At 45.8% G+C, this 22,054-nt stretch overlaps 1 pseudogene; it reads right to left on the bottom strand.

The window, feature by feature from the left end:
* Window positions 1-582: 582 nt before the first annotated feature.
* LOC112902595 lies at window positions 583-4,248 on the bottom strand (annotated as a pseudogene).
* Between the last annotated feature and the right edge of the window lie 17,806 nt (window positions 4,249-22,054).

Here is a 22,054-nt window from a genome sequence, read left to right on the forward strand (position 1 = left end):
CCTCGGCATGGCTTGCTGTCTGCCTAGCCACTTGGTTGCCTTGCTACTTCAGCTGCTGTTCTGTGTCTGAAGATCATTGTGTTTCTTTCCTTCCATAGCTGCCGCCAATTTTCCTGCCGTAATCAGTTGGTGTGGACCAATTCTCTTGGCTCGTCAACTGTGTCTGCGTGTTCAGATTTGTTGTTGGCAGCATTTTACCTCTTGTTTTGCCACATAATATCTGGATCGTCATCGGCCACACACACACCACATGATCCCAAGGGGAGGAGCCGATTACAAAGCTGAAACTTGATGAAGCATCCACTGATTCAGAATAACTCTGATCCTAATTTGTCATGTAGCAAATTACATCATAAGTTTCTGTTTGTTGTCATTATTATTTTTCTATTTTTTTCTTCGAGATGCAACGCTAATGATGCCAAATTGGTACATGTTTACATACATTACTAACATACCGCAAAAATAGTGAAACGGTTTAACATACCAACAAGAATTTGAAGACAGACTGCAATGTCAAGAATCAAGGATCCCCCATGAAGCACAAGGCACCAGGTTTTTGTGGAACTATTCACTTTTATTCTGTCAACATGTACTGGCTTGAAAGCCAAAGATCATCTCTTGGATATCATAGACAACTCTAAATGACCTAATTGCTCTATTTCCCAAAACTTGAGCCCCTTTTACACCGGCATCATCGGGCTGAAATGTCAAGCATATATCATCATCTGAGTTCACATAAAACACGTTCCCCATCCGTAGCACCAGCGTAGACATTCCAAATTTCATCTCAACTGTAGGTAGGTCATTCCAATCTATCGGCTCACCAGTGGTAATGAAGCAAATCTTGTCCTTCAAACTTCCCCTTAAGTATCCCTTAGCTAGCATTGCAGTTGTCACCGCCTTGTCGAGAGCATGAAACACAGGAGGCAAAATGTGTGTATCGGCAGTGCCAGTATCAACAATTGTCACTGCAGTAATGTAGATACGGGAATCAACTTCAAGACTAATCCCATTGACCATCATGTCAAGTGCTGAATGGCATAGAATGGGAGATGGCCATAACTGATCAACCTAGTCAACATAAGGTTTTCATCTCGAACATATGGTCCGATTGACAGAAACCCTTCGTTCTCATGATCACTAGGAAAGCAGTATGAAAACGCTCTGTAGTTTGTCTGCCGGGCTACCTGGTTGAAAAATGAGTAACTTTCGTTTCCGAAACCAATGATCCCTGTGCTGGATCCACTGCGTAGATTACCCCCACCGCAACCGAAGACGAAATCATCAATGCTGTAGTTGTTAGGAAGAGTGAGCTTAACTTTGACTAAGTACCCGACTGAGTATCCCGTTGCATATAACAGCCAGAAAAAATACCAGAGGTCTTGTTCATGGCATGGCAGGCCTCATCAGTTGAGCACTGAACACTCCGGTAAGTTGATGACTTCAAAGGGTTGAATGTTGGTCCTGCCCTTCCTCTTTGTCAATAGCAACGTGTGTCGCAGTGTTGACACTGAACCCAGGAGAGAGAGGAACCAGTGTCAAAGAACAGCCGGTGTCCCAAGGCTGACGGCCACAGAGAACACATTTTCCCTCAGGCTGTCGCTCTCCCTTGTGGCAGTGCTGTCTTGTATGTTTGCAGACTGGACCCCTCAAGGTGACAAGGGATGATTTATGTGGAACACAGGGAATTGATAGGCTCCATCACTATTCAAACTAGTACCTAATATAGGAAAAGGGAAGTTTATTATATATGTAAACATCATTAAAATTATTAGATTAATAGTAAAAAAAGAAGCATCTAAAGTGGAGCAAAATAGAACCAAATGAATGCTACAAACGATGACATTACTCCATAGACCAGTCACAGCTATATATGTTAGGATGGTATAAATTGGAGCATCATCACATTAAACAGACTAGTATGATTCACTAGTCCCCAATCAGTGATCCAGCAAAAACAGATTAGCGGAGTCCCGAGACTGATCACAACAGAGCCTAGGCTAAAACATGAGTTGGCCTAATTAATCGACGCCTAGATCAAAGAGCATTTACCAAGGCTCAGGAATCGACTGAACGGTGGAGACAGCACGCGTCCACAGAGCCGGCCAGCTTTGGGGGGAAGACGAACTGCGTGGGTGCCGCCGCCGGGCTTTGGCCTGGCCCCGCCCACTGGCCGCAATGAAAGGGTAGGCGCTGGACGGCCATCTCACAGACGATGGACAGCGCGCTGGACGGCGAGGAGGGGACGCCGGTTGGCCGCCGCCGGCCAGGTGTTCAGTACCGTATTTTTTACATTTTAGCCTTTTTTTTGTAAGTTTTTTATATTTAGACCCTGGCGGAAAGATTTCTAGAACCCTCAGCATGGCTCAGCACGGCGCTAAAGGTCATGGTACCATTGTATAACAGCACGGAGCCGTATCCTTTTTGGAGCTGTGATCTTTGGCGCCGTGCAATTCCACGTGGATCGCCAACGTGATGCGGGCGGCCAAAACGGTGAAAAAGATCATGACGCCGTGGTATTAAAGAATGGTGCCGCAGCCTTTAGCGCCATGCTGTTGGGGCACGGCGCTAACTGGCATGGCGCCGTGCTGTGGGACATAAGTCCCGCACCCGCTGGCCCTTCTCTCCGCCTCTCTATTCTCCTCCTCCAAACAGAGGGACTCTCCCCCACCGCACCCCCTCCTCCCAATCCGGCCAAATCTGGCCAAATTGAAACGGGGAAGCTTTATATCCACATTCAGCAAGGTGGACTCCCTCCCCTCCCTTGTTTTTATCCTGCAAAATTGATTATACCGTCCACATTTTGTGCAATCCTACACTGGGGCTAAATGCTAGGGATTTGAAATTAGTTACGATTTGATTGGAATTGGTTGTGTGCATGCTATTGATAGTGACTTTCCATTTCTTGTTGATCCATTTGTTAGGGAAATGATTCACTAACTTTGTAAGATTCTGGAGTGTATGGAGTTCATGCAAAGAGTAGACAGGTTTAGGGAGTATCTCGTGGCAGTTCTTAATAGAAATACCTAGATATTGAATGCAGATAAGGCAAAGTGAAAGGCCATAGAGCAGGCCAAATATCTAAATATGAACCTCTACAGAATCATAGAAAACAATTGCTTTGATTCAAAAACGTGTGTTAGTTGTGCTTGCACCTAACTGTATGAACAGGCACATCTTCATTCATTCTTTCTAGTTTAGGTAATGATTTTAGAAATACAACATATAGGTTGCAGTTGCTATGCTCATTATGTGCACTTGTATATCAGCAAAATTGTGTTACTGTACTCTCAATGAAAATAAGTCTACGCGAAGATGATATTTATTTCTCTACTATACTATGCCCTAGAGATATAGCTTGAAGAATCAAGTCATTATTGATATGCTTGTTTTTGAAATGCAGGATGGCGGAATACCGGTTGTTGAATAAGTTCTACGAGAAGTACCATAGGGCCAGTCTGATCGAGCAGGATCAGATATATTCCTTTGTTCAGGGACTACATGCAACTTTTAACATTTAACGTAATATTGCTTCGTATATGTAACATTAAACTTTATTTTTTCTACAGATCCTTCCTATCCTTCGACCTCGGACCAATGATGGGCCGCAGGTCATGGTGTACGACGACCGGTACACCCCACTCCTTCAGCGTGCCGGTCTGCACGTCGTTGTAAACCGTCTTCGTCGTGGACTTCGTATGTTCAACCCCGCCGCACTGGCTGCTCTCATCGATAGGTGAATGACAAACTCGATTACCCTTTCATGCCATATTGGGATGCATATCTATTTTGCAAATAATTCTAACATTGTTCGCACCTTTCTAGTCAGGCTGCACCTTCCTCCTTCAGTTGTGGATGTGGACCCGACTACCAGTTGGCAAACCAAGGGTGTTGCAGCCTCGATAGCAGAGCCCTCTTGGTGTGGAGGAGTTAGCTCCGACACTGGCGTACCTCTGGGTCCACGTCATGTCTCCGTACGCAACCATGCAGCGTGCGTACGTGGACTGCAGCAACGAGCTGGACATCCTCTCAGCCCTTCTAACATGAGTTTGGATTAATTGTTCCAAGTAATATATATATATATATATATTACTTTTTATTACTAACTTATTTGTTAAAATTTCTTTTGAGAGGTCGTGTGGGAGCCGTATATGGATGAGGAGATACTTGAGATGCCTCTGAACCCAATGTGCCGCCGAGATAAGCACATGTAGACTGTGAGGTGCCCTCTGATTTGCTCACCACCATTGTGACATGGTAGATTGGTGGCTGCACTTGGACGATAGTCCGGAACTTGGTGAACCCCAATACACTAGAGCTAACTTCCGCCAGTACTTGGGATGGTACCACAGCGCCACACAATACATGCTGCTCCAGAAGTGGACCGGAGATGACTACACATACATTACTTCCTCCGAGGATGAGGACACCAGTTACGACTTGCGAGCTAGAGAGGGCACTGTAGTGGATATCGCACCCATCCTCGATAGAGTGGTAAGCACTAACTTCAATTCCGTACTTTGGCTTAACATATCCCCTTGTTACATGAGCTCACTCTTTTGTACTATGCAGGGTTCTTCAGTTATGCAGTTCGTGCATGATATTGACAACACTCTACGCTACCCAATTGGCAGTCCGGGCAACGAGCGGCGCATGAGGGAGATGTTGGAGGTTTGAAAACGTAATTTCATTTATGGTTCTTTTTATTGTAATTACAAACACTAGCTAAATTTCATATTTGTTGTGGCCTTTCTTGCAGAAGTTGCAGAGGTGCCTCCGTAGAGCTGCTGCTCGTTGCGGATGCTGTCGTGTAGTGCCCACCAACGTGGTAGTGCCTTTCTTGTCTCACCGGTCCAAGGCATCCGTAGCCTCAACTGTAGCAGCATCGTCATCCCACAGAAGCGCACATCAGTCAGTCGTGGCCAGCTCCTCACGTACAGCCATTTTTAGCGACCACCAAGACGACGAGGAGGAGGACGACAAGGATGATGATGCCAACCAGCCGCAGGACTATGACGAGATTGGAACTTCGCAGCTACAAGATGCTCCTTGCGCTACTCAGCCTACGCCTCGTCGTCGTTGCCCCCTGCTTGTCACACGCCAGGCACTGACGCACTTAGCGGGGGTAGGAGAGGGTAAGAGAAGCTGATCATCCACTTATGTGTGCTTGTGATTGCTTATTCCTGAACCTTAGTTCTTAATGTGAACTTAGTACTTGGTCATGATCATGTTCTGAATATGGTGATGTGTTGTTTCTATTCATGACTTCTGAATTTTCTATGGTTAGCAGCACGGTGCCAAAATGTTCTATGGTTAGCAGCACGGTGCCAAATGATAAGGTGTCATACTAGCACAGCATGACGCCAGGGCTTTTGGCGCCGAGCTACAGAAGAGGGAGGAGGAAATATCTGGGCAGGAGGAGTTAAGTCCAGTGCATGGTGCAATGGCACTTGGCGCCCTATGTCAACAACATGGCGCCGTGGCCTTTGGCGCCGTGCTATTCGCCCTCATCACGGATCGCCACCATTGCGAGGGCCAATAGCACGTGCTATTATACAACGGCACCATGACCTTTGACGTCATGCTGAGGGTCCATTTCTGCAATTCTTTCCACCGGGGGTCCAAATGTTAAAATTTATGAAAAAAGGCTAAAATACAAAAATGGGTGTGAGGTACTCGTGTGCGTCAAGGAGAGAAATGTGAGTGGAAACCTGGGCTCAACCACATGGGGCATGTTAGTGGGCCGATATGGTGGTAAGGGTAAGATCGATGGGCCCTTCGGCCCACAGCTGCTCATCAAATTTTTATGTCACTCTCTAAAGGACCAAATTTCATGTCACTTCAAATCCTCAATTAGTGATGAAAAAATGTGGATTAAGTTGCTATTTGTAGCTCATCGATCAACTTAAAAATGAAGAAGAACAACTCAATCCACTGTCTTGGATTCAAATTGTGTGAACACTCACACACTCACACACATAAAAAAACAATAACAAGCAAAAGCCACAGTTGGCAGAGGTGTTTGTCAGAATAATTGAGCACAGATTAAACTGATAATTATTGGCCTGATTCTTTATTCTATTTCGAATCACAAAAAGACTTCAGATTCATTGTTCTAGACGACCTAAAAGAAGATTCAGTGATAAACTGATAATCCAAGGCACAGGAGGGATCAATATCTAGTAATTTGGATTCATCCATTTTTTTCTAAAAAATAAACAAAATAAAATGTACCCTTTTGTAGATCAAAGAATGATAAACAGTAATATTCAAATAAGATACATCTGGAGGATATTTATATAGAGAATTTCCACAGTAGATTCGTGCAAATAAAATAAATACCATGAAATCCATTGGTTTCAGATTGGGAAAAGATCATGAGAGCATAGAACATTACCGTAGGTTGAGCCTGAGCTAGTGCTACTGGCCGATGGAACTGTGTAGCTTAGAACAATAACCATCATGATGAAGACCTCCATTTGTACAAGATACTAACAGTGTTAGATGTCTGGAGTTCATGAAAGATTATCCTGTTTATATATGGTCATATAGTCTATTGGACATGCGAAACAAGATGACCACCTACCCATACACATGCAAGCATCATGTTTGTCTCATTCACATTCATGATTTATTTACACATCGTCGTCCTCCCAATACGTGAATGTCGAGTTGCTTCATTACTTTAATGAAAATCGATCGGTACCTTCCTTATAAATTAAGATAGCTTAGTTTTGTTCTTGCATTGCCATAACTACTAGTCCCTAGGCATCCTTATTCCCACTTCATCAAATAGCCCCTAGATAGCCATCCTTATTCTTTCAGGTCAAACTACCAGTCCCTAGGCTGACTTGGAGCTCCACGTAGGCATGACTAATTTTTTTTTTTGAAAAGAGGCATGACTAGTTTGCAACAAAGAGTATTTCTTAGCCTGCCGGTGTTTTACCGCCACGCCCACCGAGGAATACCCTCGAGGTGGTGAGTTTGTAGGCAGGGTGTCGCCGAGATCAGGAACTTGAATATGCAAGAAACATAAGGTTTAGACAGGTTCGAACCGCCGAGAGCGTAATACCCTACGTCCTGCGTGGTTTGTATTGCCTTTGATGATGATTACGATCGTCCCTTATGGGATCCCTGTCCGCCCTTATATAGTCTGCCCTTATATAGTCTGGGGGATACGTTTATAGGAAATCCTAGTCGGGTACAAGCCTAGGAGTCCTACCCGAGTACTTCTCGTGTACTTTTCTACCATGTCCGACTAGTTTCACTACTATACGAATAGTCCTACTGCACTACATGTACGAGTAGTCCTACTGCACTACGAGTAGTTACAACAGATGTAAAGTGTGGACCATCTCTCATCCTGTATAATAGGAGAAGTACACCACGTACACAGTCCCGTGTACCCGGATCTGACATATCCATCGTCATGTCATGTAGGAATTGCTAGTTTTGCCCGCACCCTAATTCTTAGAAGTTACGATTAGCCAGCATCCTCGAGTCTCTTACAAACCTTGAGATGACAATGACATGAGGTTTTGGACTATGGTCGTGTCCAAACACTGTTTTCCCTCTGTACTATTGCACTATTTTGGAAACCAGTCTCATTTGGCCACCTCATGTCATTGTCAAATTTTCAGAGAGAAAAAGATCTTTTTTTTCTCGAGCATGTGTCCACGTTTTTGTAACCGGAGCACAGGGACATCGTGGCAAACCACGGTTTCTCTGTCCTTTTCCTCATGACCATGACCTTTCACTTTTTCCATCAGCTACCTTTTTCACTAGTGGTTGCTAGAAGCACTAGAAACGTGGATGCATATATCCTTGAGGGGCTTCTACGTAATTTCTTTGAATACAATATGTGTATGTCACTTGGATTTTGAGGTTCTTCATGTTAATTTCAAATGTCTAACCCCCACACGGATCTACTGTTAAAAAAAAACTACCCCGCTGCAGATGTGCTCAATCCAGTTTGAAGCCATGAATGTAACATTTATTGAAGTTTGATACTTCTGGAACTGTGGTCTCAAAAAAATTTAGATTCCACTGAAGAATGGCCGACGAGAGCTTAAGTATTGACGTACAAGGCTTCACTATTTATTACAAATATGCTTTCAGTGCAGCATAATGAATAAGGTTAATTCAAACACTGGAACAAGCTTCACTAATTGGTTGTAATCAGCTGCGTATATGTGCAGTGTGGTGGTTTAATTTTTGCAATAGAGGATGGTCATTGTGGCAGAACCAACCTGAATTATACCGGCTCAAGTACGCGAGTCCATTCCTGAGGGCTCCAACGTGCTTCAAACGATATAATCCCTTGGCCTGTCAGGTAACGTCCCGATAAACCACCGAATATAGGATCAAATAAGGTTACCTCACACGAAAGTGAGTCCATAGATACAGTCACCATCATATTTTACATAACAGGAAATTACATTACAAGAATTTCCAACAGTAGTACGAAGTTTCAAACTTAGAGAAAACATTATAAACTGTTAAAGTTAAGATTTTTGGCAGCGGAAAACATACGCGATGATTTACAATACGTCGTCAAAACGGATGTCATGCTAAGCCCAGGCACGACATCACTCGGTATCATCAGTGTTGGCCGGGGACGGGTCCCATTCCACGGACCAACCTTCTGGAAGAGCACAGTGCCAAGGCAAGGGAAGAGTAGGACCTTCAAAGACTTTACCTGAAAAACATATAACTAGCAAGACTGAGTATACTAATACTCAGCAAGGCTTACCCGTTTCATGGTATACTTAGCCATGTAACTAGACTTATGATGGCTTTACTGGTTATAGGTAAAGTTTTCAGCTGAAAAGCAACAAAGAGTAGATCCTTAATTTCAACTTTTAGCTTTCAAATTCTATGTGATTATCCATTCTAGATAAGCACCTATAGCTATTCAAACATGGTAAAATCTTTGGTCAAACGTCATCTTTGATAACCATATAATTGCTCTTGTTACTCCATGTGGTAAAAGGGATAAGCAGTCTCAATCTTCGTGAGAGGCGGACGATTCTGAATCGAATTTAACCTTGCAAGGTAGACCTAACACACACGCTTGGAACATCCAAAGATCGTTCCGAAGCAACCGTTTCCCTCATATTCCGGGTTATGGATCAGGGCCACCACAAGCGACTGCAGGACCGTACGCACACCAATTGTGCAGTACATACGTCTGTAGCGCGACTACAAAACCCGTATTCCTGTCTGCCATGCAGAACGTACTCCCACATGTCGGTGCGTGTAAACATAAAATAAAAGTCGAGTGGTGGAAACATGTCCATTTGCCGGACCATTCAGGTACTAGGCTTACCGCTTACCATATTTCGCGGCATGTGGCTAGTACTTTCAAACGCTTAGCCACCACTACCACAATTTGCGACCTTATCAACTTTTATCGAAACAGACAGAGTAAACTTTCAGGTCATGATACCGCACATGACCCTATCCATCATCCTTATAGTAATTGCAGAATGATAAACAATCAACTCCTATATCGCGCGAGTGACAGGAAATCACCCGACTTCTACCGGTCCTATTAGCAGAGCATCTATGCGATATGGACTCGGGCACAATACATTGGTTCCTAGGATTTATGCATTTAGGGTTCCATCTCAACTCCTAGACTTAATGCAAGATATAATAAGTAAGTATAAGATTGCATAATGTAGTAATTTGAAATACTGGGTTATGCACCGGGGCTTGCCTTTACTGGTGGGGCTGAAGTCAGTAAAGTTAAGATCTTCCGAACTTGGTTCGGGGCTTGCGATATCCCTTGGTGATGTTTCCTTGGTCTTCAGAAATATCCTCCGCAGACTCCTGGGAGATCTTGTAGGTACCATTTGCGGAAGTAGCCGTATCTATATGCAAAGCAACATTACATTCAAGTGTGCATATAAAACTATCTTAATTCACAATAAACTTGCAATCTAACACTCATTTAACATACTACTCACATAACAATCAAAAAGATCAGAAACTAACTTGGGTGGAGCTTTAGTTGGACAACTAATTAAGATGGACTATTTGTTGAAGACTACAGCAGAGTCGATTGGAAACAACAGGGGTTCAGTCGATAGATTTGGTAAAGAAGAGAGCTATCTATACAGTATTAGGAAATCTGCTGATTTCTGTTTAGAAGAGCAATCGGTATGAGTAGTTTCTGTATATGAGCAGAAGAGATTAACCGGTTTGGTTTCACCAAAGGTTAAAACGACTGATAGAGATAGAAATATTAAAGGTACAGTGTTTCAAGGATAGATCAAGGGAGGATCTTGCCGATTGGATTATCAGCATGTTTCTGGTCTATCTAATTGGTTGGTGCATTGGTCTTGGCCTTAATTGATGAGGATGCATCAGGTTTAGCCGATTGATGTGTTTTGGTCGTGCCTAACAGAGGCGTGTCTATTGTGTTAGCTTACTGATCTAGGGTTGTGTACTTTGGCCTGTGTAGCCGATTGAGAGGTGCATCGGTTTCCTGATTGATCGATGAAAACATCGATCATTTTAGCAGAGGGATGATTCCTTAAGCAGTTGTGTCTTAACTGAGATGTGCTTAAGTGTTATTCTAGGTAACTAGGTGTGGTTGTATCGGCTTGATTACGTCAGCACAACAATTGAGTGACGTACAGCCGATTGGAGTGTGGTTGAGGGTATGTGACCGATAGATATATAGCCGATCTCTCAGTCGATAAATCGGCTGATAGAAGTGTGTGGATGAAGATGGGAAAACTAAGGATTGATCGGCCATAACCAATATGGAAAACAACTAGAATCGGCTTGGATTGGCCGATAGCAAGAACCCTAAGATTGTGTAAGCATTTTCGATACATCGACTATGCGCAGCCGATGTAGGACAGAACAAAAGAATTGTATCGGCAGTAGCCGATATTAGAAAGATAACAACCGGATTGGCTAATCAGCCGATGGTAGAAGCATATCAAAAGAAATGCATCGGCTGACAGCTGTTACACAAAAACATCGTAAACTCGATTGAAACAGATGCTTAGCAGCTGAGCTGATAGCCGACGCTGAAGCATAGCTGCAAAGATATATTGGCTAAGCAATAGATACACACGGACTAATAAGGATCCTTATACGAAAAGGACCTTAAGGAAACAGCAATCAAAACAAGGATAAGGTCTTGATGGTAGGGATATGAGCACTCGTGTGAAAAGATTAACTAGATATCACACATCTCTACTTAAGACATATATCCTATGATTTACCTTTCAGCTACAGCACATGCATATCTCATACGGTACAAATAAAGCACATATTTCCTAATATTTAACCTAGACCACACTTCAAAGACCTTCAGCTCAAGATCACAACATAAAACTTGTAAACTTTGGCCTAAGGATTCAAACAAAACTGATTTTGTATTTTTATGAACTTCTTACGAATTTCTATGGAATGTAGAAATTCACTGAGTTGAAATAAAGAAGGCTCTGGAAATTTTACAGAGAACATCCTAGAACTTTCTAAATCGAAGCAATTAAGTCCCTGGTCGGGGAAAACAGAGAACAGGAAGATAACGACGATATTCCGGCAAAGGGGTCGCCGGTATTAGGAAGATTCAGTGGGTCAGAGCAAACCTTGGGGTAGCCTTGGTTGTGAAGGAGAATGGGCGAAAAGTGAATTCCCGCGATGAACAGAATTGGTGACGAGAAGTGCTCGACAGTGACGAGGTTCCGTGGGTGACGAAGAAGCTTGCCGGGAAGGGTTGTAGTGGGTGAAGAATGGCCGGAGGGATATTCCTCACGGTGATCCGTGGTGATGGCGGTTGGCTTTGCCATGGCAATGATATTTCAGCGAAGGGATCCGAAGAGGCTCGATAAGAGGGTTCACGAGCTTTCTTGAGGTGTTGTGGTCTTGCTCGGATGATTGACGAGAGATAGGAGCTGCTGGATGTCATGGGCTTATGGGACAAAACGATGGAACCGGATTGGTTCGCTAAACCGACTCCTCCGCGAACCTCAGGGTTTTCCTGCTCACGGGTTGAACTTCCTCTGCTCACGCGCGTGTGCTGTTGAAACACGGCTGGCACACCCGCGTAGCCTCCAGCAGGACCGCCGCGCTTGGTTGCATCTCCGGCACACTGTTCCTGTACTGCTCTCACACCACTGGCCTTCAACTTGCTCGCGCGTGGTCTATTACCCTGCATGCGCACACGCCTGCGGAATCGAGCCGAGCCGGCCACCGGTAGAACACTCTCGCTCGCATCCACGGACGCGCTAGTCCAAATCCGCGGACGTGTCCACTGCCGAATATCTTCGGACTTACGTAGTTAATTTCGGTGGCATTATACATACGTCTCTCACTATTAACTAGTCGATAAGCCCTGTCCGTCCTAGTTTCGTAATCGTGGTTAGTGTCCCTGCAGAAAACCACAATACATATATCCAATGAACCTTTCATGACAGCATGTTATGAAAGCGTCCCCATTCATTACTGCTCACTATAGAAACAGCATCTGTACAATTACGGCCGTACAGACAACGTTAACATACGTTATCGAAATAACGTATTCACGGGGGTACTGCAAAATGCTTGGGTATGAACAGCGATCGCCATACCCTGCGCCGAACCATCTACTCCCAATGTAGTCAACCAAGGTTGGTACATTGGCAGCATCTCAAGTAAACCACTGCTTGAGAAACAGCGTTCGGTTCGCATCACCGACAGGAAGGCCAAGCTCCCTCAGTTGGCTGAGGATCCTTACCTTCTTACCTCACGATCGAAGGTGTCGTTACAGAAAGTAAAGTTGAGTTGTGCATAAATTTAAGTTTTAACAGAAAAATAATGCTGAGAGTTAGAGTTATATATATATATATATATATATATTACAGTCACCTCTAATTCCCTTCTTAACATCACTCTAGGGCTTTACGTACTATACATAATCCTTAACAAACCCAACGTAGTTCGCAAATACTTGATTGATCAAATTTTATACTATAAATTACTTTTAGGGCTAAAATATATCTCCAGGGTACTCTTGTTAGCTCTGATACCAGCTGTGGTAGAACCAACCTGAATTACACCGGCTCAAGTACGCGAGTCCTCTCTTGAGGGCTACCTCGTGCTTCAAACGGTATAATCCCTTATCCTGTCGGGTAACGTCCCGATAAACCACCGAAAGCAGGATCCAACAAGGTACCTCGCACGAAGGCGAGTCCAGAGATATAAAATGCCATTACACTTTACATCACAGGCAGGTATATTACATAAGGATATAAAAGTAACATTAGTGTCCAACAAGGGATATTATTACAAAACGGTTTAAGTTTTAAGTCACAGCAGCGGAATTTGAAAACACGGACACTATACACGACGTGGTTACGGATATCATGCTAGCCCTGGCATGATATCACTCGGCGGAATCCGTGTTGGCTGGGGATGGATCCCATTCCACGGACCAACCATCAGGCAGGGGGTAGGGCCACGGTGTAATGAAAGCTGGCTCATCAGGGAGATTACCTGAAGTAAATATTTACAAAGCAAGATTGAGTATGCTAATACTCAGCAAGTCTTACCCACTCATGGTATACTTAGCCATGTACCTAGACTTATGTAGGCTTTTTAGGTTTTGGGTAGAGTTATCAGCTGAAAAGCAACAAAAAGTAAATCCTTAATTTCAACTTTTAGCTTTCAGATTCTAGTTGATTAACCATTCTAGGTAAGCACCTATAACTACTCAAACATGGTAGAATTTTTAATCAAACATCATCTTTGATAATCACATAATTACTCTTGTTACTCTATGTGGCAAAGGGATTAAGCAGTCTCAATCTCCGCGAGAAACGGACGATTCCTGAATCGAATTTCAAACCTTGCAAGGGTAAACCTAACTCACACGTTTGGAACACCAAAGGGTCGTTCCGAAGCAACCGTTTGCCTTTCATTCCGACTCGTGGATTAGAGCCACCACAAATGACTGCAGGACCATACGCACTTCCAAAGTGCAGGACGTACGTCTGTAGCGCGACTGCAAAACGCGTACTCCTAGTTGCCCAGCAACACGTATTCCTACACGTCGAACCAAGTAACCAAAAGAACCAAATACATGTGGTGGGGGGTATGTCCACTCCTCGGGCCGATTGGTTACTAGGCTTACCGCTTACCATATTTCACGGCATGTGGCTAGTACTTTCAAACGCTTAACCACCGCTACCACACACTGCGACCTTATCAAAGTTCAACAACACAGATGGGGTATCATCTCAACCATGATACCTCATGGAAACTCCCGTCCGTCATCCTTATATTGTTAACAGGAATGTAAACATAACAACTCCTATATCGCGCGAGTGACAGGGAATCACCCGACTTCTACCGGTCCTATTAGCATAGCAGCTAATCGGACTCAAGTGCTAGTATTCAATACATTGGTTCCTAGGGAAATGCAACTAGGGTTTCAAGCAATTCTTAAGAACTTAATGCATAGAAATGTATAAATAGATATAAATGGCAGTGTAATAAAATAGTGGGTTATGTCCGGGGCTTGCCTTCTTGCATAGGATTGGAGGCAGTAAGGTCAAAGTTGTCCGAACTTTGGTTCGGAGCTTCAGTTAGACCTTCAACGTTGTTCCCGGGGTCTTCGGCTGGTTCTACGCCTTGTTCCAGAACCACTTCGTAATCACCGTCGGCGAGAGTAGTCGAGTCTACATGATATGCAAAACTATAAGTTTAAGAATGCATATTCTTTTATGTTATTTCACAATAAAGTTGCAATCCAAAGAAAAATAGAAATTACTTTTTATATGTATCTTTTAGTTCTGCACTGGGCAGTCATTTATTGGGTATTAATTATTTTATCTAGATACATTAAATAGCAGGATTAACTACACTAAGCATCTAACTAGTGGCGTAAGGTAACAGGTTGGGGTGGGTTCTAACAACCATATTAAATAGCTTTATTCATCTGCTATACCAAATATTTACATGAACCCTATGTTAATATTAAATTATGAACCTATTATAATATGCCAATCTATTTTTGTTGTTTGACACTTAAAGCCTAGGTTGGGACTTTAAAGACAAGTCATACTACTTAAAAAAAACAGAACCCTAGAATATTTTCATCACCTTTGAGCATTTAAAACCATAAATATTAATTTATTAAGGTTAATTATGCCTTATTCATAAATAAACTTGTATATTAAGAAAATGCTACTTAAATAATAGAATAAATATTATACATGCCAAAAGAAAACTAACACAACTGGTTTCATATTTTTATCATTTTTCTTTCAATTACTATGCGTTTTCTAAGCCTATAACTAATTAAACTTAACATTTAAATTAGAGTACCAAACATTCAGAAACTGAAGTTCATCCTTTAAGTAAAGTGGTAGATCTTAAAAATAGGATTCCAACAAATTTTAGTTTGTATTTTTGTGATTTTTTCTTGAATTGATACAGAATTTCAAAGTTTATATCCAAAATAACACAAAGGGGTCCTTTCAGCACTATTCATCTGAGTCTAGGGCTTTGCAGATAGCCCCCTGGGCTTTCATTTCTTCTAAGTCCGGGGTCCTTGGCTCGAGACAGAAGGGGAACGGGAAAGGGATGGCCGTGTTCCGGCGAGGGGGATCACCGGCGGCGAGGTCTGAGGGGAGGAGGAGACTCAGGAACTCACGACGGTTCGGGAGCACCCTGTGTCGAGGGCTGTGATGGTCGGAAGAGTGGATCTCGACGAGAACCCGAGGTGGCGGCGGAGAGGTCACCGTCGACGGCGAGGCTCCGGCGGTCAATGTCGACAGGGGACCTGCGCACGAGCTTCAGTGAGTTGTGGGGAAGGTGTAGGTGCAACCAATCGGAAGTTTACGGGTCGGATGAGGGGCAACCGGCGAAGACAGTGGCGGCGGCGGCGGGGATGGATGCCGGCGAGCGTCGAGAGGGCGATGCAAGACACTAGAGATGCCACGAAGTGACTGTAGAGCTTCGGGGTGATGATGTGGTGCTGGCTAGGGAGTCGTGGGGGTGTGGAAATGCTCGGATCGTGCTGTCCACAGTGAGGCCGAAGGCGGCGACGGTGGCGCTCGTCGGAGACGAAGCTCCGGTTGCAATTGGAAGGCAACAGGGGGTCGACGAGCGCGAGCGAGCAACGGGGAAGCTTGCACGAGGGTTGATTGGGGCGGAGGATGCCTGGTGGTGGCTGCCCACGGGGATGCCGTGCGTTGCCGGAGCAGAAGAAGAACGGCGGCGGTGAAATGTGGATCAGGAGTTCGAGAAATGCCAGAGGCTCTGGAGGAATAGGACGTAGAGGTTGGTGTGGTGCTAATGCCTGCGAGAGATAGAGGTTTAAGGCTCTGCGGTGGGCTTTCCACGGCGACGATGAGGTGGCGGCCGGCGGACGCTCGGGGAAGCCGTGGCGCGCGCGCGGGAGGCCACTCGGGGAGAGGAACAGGACCGGGAGAGGAAGAGGACGACACGTGGATGTAGAGGAAGCAGGAGGTGGACGGCGACGGCCTGCACAGCGGCGGCCGGAGGGGAAGCACTGCCGGTGGCAGAGCAAAACTGAGCAGAGCAGGGGAGAGCACGTGCTCGGGGAAGAAGAAGAGAAGGAAAGGGTCCGGAGGACTTGTTTGAAAAGTTAAGAAAGTTCAAGGACCACTCGGTAAAATAAGATTTCTCACTGCTACAAAGGTCAAATGAGAAAACTCTCAAAATGAAAGTTGTAGAGTTTTTCAAACTCTACAACATTACTTTAGGGCTCAAATTCAGAAATTAAAATTTTACAACTTTTTAGGTTAAGTTTTTTAATAAAGGTAGAATTTGAATTACCTTTGTATTTATCCAAATAAATTCGATCAAATTTTGGGTATGTTTACAAATTTTCCTGGATTGTCATGATTAATTGTATTTTTACATATTAGTCCTTAAATAACCCTAAATTTTACTTTCACATTCCAGTCATTTCACATGTAAGCCCTTAGATTGTTGTTTTAATCGCACATAGGTCCCTAGTTTCACACAAAGGTCTATTTTTCTTAGATTTAACCCATCTTTTACACTTTCTTCTCTATGGTCATTTAAAGTTGACACTTAGTATTATATTTACCAAAGTACACTCAAGGATCTGTATGTTTCAAAATTACAATTATACCCCTGGTTATCTGTACTACTCACATACATCATAGCATGCATATATCTCACGACTACCTAGTGTCTACATCTCTAATTATCTGAATGTTACAGTGACCGATAGATATATAGCTGATCTCTCAGTCGATAAATCGGCTGATAGAAGTGTGTGGATGAAGATGGGAAAACTAAGGATTGATCGGCCATAACCGATATGGAAAACAACTAGAATCGGCTTGGATCGGCCGATAGCAAGAACCCTAAGATTGTGTAAGCATTTCCGATACATCGACTATGCGCAGCCGATGTAGGACAGAACAAAAGAATTGTATCGGCAGTAGCCGATATTAGAAAGATAACAACCGGATTGGCTAATCAGCCGATGGTAGAAGCATATCAAAAGAAATGCATCGGCTGATAGCTGTTACACAAAAACATCATAAACTCGATTGAAACAGATGCTTAGCGGCTGAGCTGATAGCCGACGCTGAAGCATAGCTGCAAAGATATATTGGCTAAGCAACAGATACACACGGACTAATAAGGATCCTTATACAAAAAGGACCTTAAGGAAACGGCAATCAAAACAAGGATAAGGTCTTGATGGTAGGGATATGAGCACTCGTGTGAAAAGATTAACTAGATATCACACATCTCTACTTAAGACATATATCCTATGATTTACCTTTCAGCTACAGCACATGCATATCTCATACGGTACAAATAAAGCACACATTTCCTAATATTTAACCTAGACTGTTGGTGTTTAACCGGCTGCCCACCGAGGGATACACCCAAGGTGGTAAGTTTTGGGTGAGGAGACGCCGAGATCAGGAACTTGAAGGTGCAAGGAACACAAGACTTTAGACAGGTTCGGGCCGCACGGAGCGTAACACCCTACGTCCTGTATAGTGGTTTGTATTCTCTTTGGTGTGGATTGACCTAATGATCTTCTGTTTTGAGGGGGGTCCCTGACCTCCCTTATATATCCGAGAGATCAGAGTTACAAAGATGCTAACCAACCCCCACCGAGAGATCACACCAGAACTGATCTCGAGTAGATCCTCTCCGTGTTGGTTAGCTCTATCTCTTATTTAAACGGGATAAACAAGAGATAAACAAAATGAATAAGAGATAAGACGAGCTTAATCTCTTAAACTTCGTAACATGCCCAGCCCGGTAGCCCCGGGTCTGACAAGCCCCCGAGCTCTTCGTAGCTGAGTACTGCAGGCTTATCGAGTACTTTCGGAGCAGTCTTCGACTTCTTCTGAAGCTTCGTCTTGAAATCCTCATCGAAGCTATGAGGTGCTCATACCCCGAATTTCATTTCTGCTATGGTGTGCGATTATAAAATCACACTCCATATGGAGTAACCCCCGAGCCTTAGGTTGAATCGGAGAATCAGGCTGAGGGTCCCATTCGTCTATAATTCTGCCTATCCTTCAAAAAATTTGAAAAATAAGTAGTCGATGCCACGTATCCCGCAGCCCCCGAGACTTGAATCCAAATCCCACAAAATTTGGAGATAAGGATCTAACAGTCGTGGCATGCAGGCAAAAAATGACATCTTACGAAGGACGCCAAAAATGATGGTACAGATGATGGGTATTAGGTTATGAACTTGAAAAACCCCTTTTTTCGGGCTAACTAACCCAGAAAAAATGATTAATCGAATATTCAATCCAAATAATCCACCAAACGACCCCTCAGATTCGGAATATTCTCGGAGGTGACTCCTGATCTTCGAAACAGTAACTTTTCCCCACCCCGCTGGTTATTTAACCCCGCGGTAACAGTGGAAAAACCACGCTTTCAATCTGCATCCCGCCAAAAGCCACCAAAATCCCCAATCTAAGCCAAGCGCCGCCGCCATCCCCCCAAGGAAATCTTCCCGCTCCAACTCCCCCGCCACTCTCCCCGCAGCCCCCGAGCATCTCGTGGCCGACGAATCGGAGATGGCGCCCAAGAGAGCGGAGGTCGAAGGGAAGAAGACGGAGGAAGCGCAGCCTTCAACCGCTGAGTGGTCACACAGTAAGTGTTCCCTGAACCACCTTAAGAACCTAGTTGCCGAGGGGTTGCTGCACGAGAGAACCCTTGTCAATTGGCGTCCTTCTTACCGTGAACCTTTTCCCATGGAAAATGTTGACGAAATCGTCACATTTCTTCATTTTGCCGAACGGGGATTGGCCCTCCCCACTTGTTCCTTCTTTCGTGGCCTTCTTTATTATTACGGGCTTGAGCTCCATCACCTCAACCCGAATTCTATTTGCCATATTTCAATTTTCATCTTCTACTGCGAGGCCTTCCTTGGAATCGAACCCCACTGGGACCTTTTCCGCTTCCTCTTCCGTATCAAACCACAGCCCACCACCAAGAACCTTTCCATTGTGGGGGGCGCCGGCATCCAACTGCATCAGCAGGCCGGCGACAAATACCTTACATACAAATTCCCCTCCAACCTCCCTGGATGGAAAAACCATTGGTTTTACATCAAAAACCATGCCCCCCATCTGCCAACGAAGTCAAACAGACCACCTGTGATCAGAGTAGAATGGAACCTTGAACCTTCCGGCAGTGAAATGGACCAAGTCAGAGAGCTGCTGGGCGTCATTGAGGCGCAGAAGAAGGAGGGAGTGACGGGCGCCTCCGTCATGTTCGCCTTTTGCAAACGCCGCGTCCAACCCATCCAGCAGCGTCATCGCCTGGGATTCGAGTACACAGGCCCCGCTGATCCATCTCGCATGTGCGCAGAGGACTTGCCAGATGAAGTCGCGCTGCAGCGAGTTCAGCGGGTGCTGCTAGATGTGGACGCCGTGCCGTATGTGCCCACCTTGTTCAGCGCACGGAATCCGCCCAAACCAGTGAGTATTCGACTTCTTTTTGCTGACAATGACTATTTCTGCTTCGTGGACTGAAGAATTCTCTGCAGGGACACACAGAGGTATACCGCAGCTACCCTCCGTGACCTGATGTCCCCCGACCCGACCACCTCCTCCCTTCTGCTGCCGCTGAAGCCAAGAGGGCTCGCCTTGCTGCGGCTCAAGGCAGCAGCGAATCCACCGAAGGCGTGAGCTCGCTGGCGGGAGAAGGAACCGAAGGGGAAACGCGCCGGGACAACTCCTCCGACCAGAGCGTGGAGTTGATCGGCGCTTTACCGCGGGTGCCGCAAGGCCATCGACTGGCGCGCAAGCGCAAGGCGCAGGAACTCGAGCCAGCCTGGTAAGAGCTCACTTGCTCGTTGTAATGTGTTGCCTTGATGCTGAGCTTATAACATCCACCTGTAGCCCTTCCGCGTCCTCCGCCCGGGCCGAGCCCGAAGGAGAAAGGACAAGCCCGGCGGCCGCCACCGCTGTTACCATCGCTGTGGCGGGGACCGTGCCGCAAGCCGGTGAAACCCCGCCACCGGCCACGGAGACGCCGCGTCAGGCCGTGCGGATGAAGAGAGCTATTAAGAAAAAATCCATACTGTAAGTTGTCTTCTTGGTGTACCACAAATGTCTTGATCTGTTGGCTTATGTGTTGACTAACTTCGTCTTCTTTAGTGCTGCCAGTGCCGCGGACCTCCGGCTGACGCCAACCTCGACTGCCCCAGCCCCCGAGTCTTCGACTCGGGAGGAATCGTCGAGTGCTGGGCCAGTCGCCGCTGCGCCAGCCCCCGAGGCATCGGCCCCCGAAGGGTTGGCGCCCGCGGAAGCAACCCTCGAGGCCGACGTCACGCTGCCCGACCTGCCGCCTCCCGGGCCCCAACAAGTCGAGGCCGGGGCCGGTGGCGAGAAACAGGTCGAGGCCCCTTGCGCCGCTCCAGCAGATGGCGCAGGTGAGTGTCTGACCGCCCCGGCTAGCTACTAGGATCCGTATGCTGTATGCTGAGGACACTTGTGACCGCAGGTGCCAAGCAGCTGACTACTGAGGAAGCCGTGGGAACCTCCGGGGGACCCGACGAGCTGCTGCTGGCCGGATCGGGTAGTCAGGAAACTGTCGCCACCGACCGGACGGACGACCTGCTACTGACAGATGACAATGTCGGTCTCCTTCGGAGGGCGCATGACTTTGCCATGGTAAGATCTGAGATCATTTTCTGACAGCGACTAAGTCGAGTTGCTAATCTGGCTTCTTCCTTTACACGCAGAGCGTGATCGCCCGCTCCCAGAAACAAGCAGAGGAATTGAAAGCCCGTGCCCACGACCGCAAGGAACTCGATGCCCTGAGGAGGCGCCTTGACAACGAGGAGATGGAGAATGCACATCTTACGAAAGTCAACGCCGAGCTCCAGCAGCAACTCGAGGCACAGAGGAAAGAGCTCGAGGCGCATAGGGAGCAGCTCAAGGAGCAAAGGAAGGCGCACCAAGGTAAGCCGTTGCTTCCCTCGGGTATTTTGCTCTGTATGACTCACCCTGGGTTCTGAAAAGCTTTCCACCACAGAGCTTAGGAGAAATTTACTCAGTAAAGAGGAGCTAATTACTGACGTGAAGAACTTGCTCTATCGCCGTACAGATGACATCGAGAGGCTGCAGAAGGTGATCGGCGACACTGAGCAACAGTTCGTCGACAGCCTTCGGCGGATCAAGACGCTGGGCGAAGAACTCGAGAGCGTCAGGGGGGCTGCCCGGGAGCTGGTGGACGTGGTGGACCCACCAGAAGAAGGCGAAGCGAACCCCCGGCCCTTGCTAGAGCGTCTCCGTGAGGCTCCGAAGAAAGTGATGAAGTTGCTTTCCGAGGCGCCTGTCACATGCGTCAACAATGCCCTCGCAATCGTGAAGTCCTTCCTGCCGAGCGCGAAGCTGGAGATATTTGCTCAAGGCATGGCAGCGGACTGCACCGAGGTGCAATTCGATAGATACCTCCTGGAGGCCCAGCCTGTATCAGAACATATAGTTCAAAGTGTAATGCAGGATTAGGGTACCAAAAACAAGCGTTTACTCCCATGTATATATGGTTATTTTGATGT

The sequence above is a fragment of the Panicum hallii genome, chromosome 8, assembly GCF_002211085.1.
Source record: "Panicum hallii strain FIL2 chromosome 8, PHallii_v3.1, whole genome shotgun sequence".
NCBI lineage: Eukaryota > Viridiplantae > Streptophyta > Magnoliopsida > Poales > Poaceae > Panicum > Panicum hallii.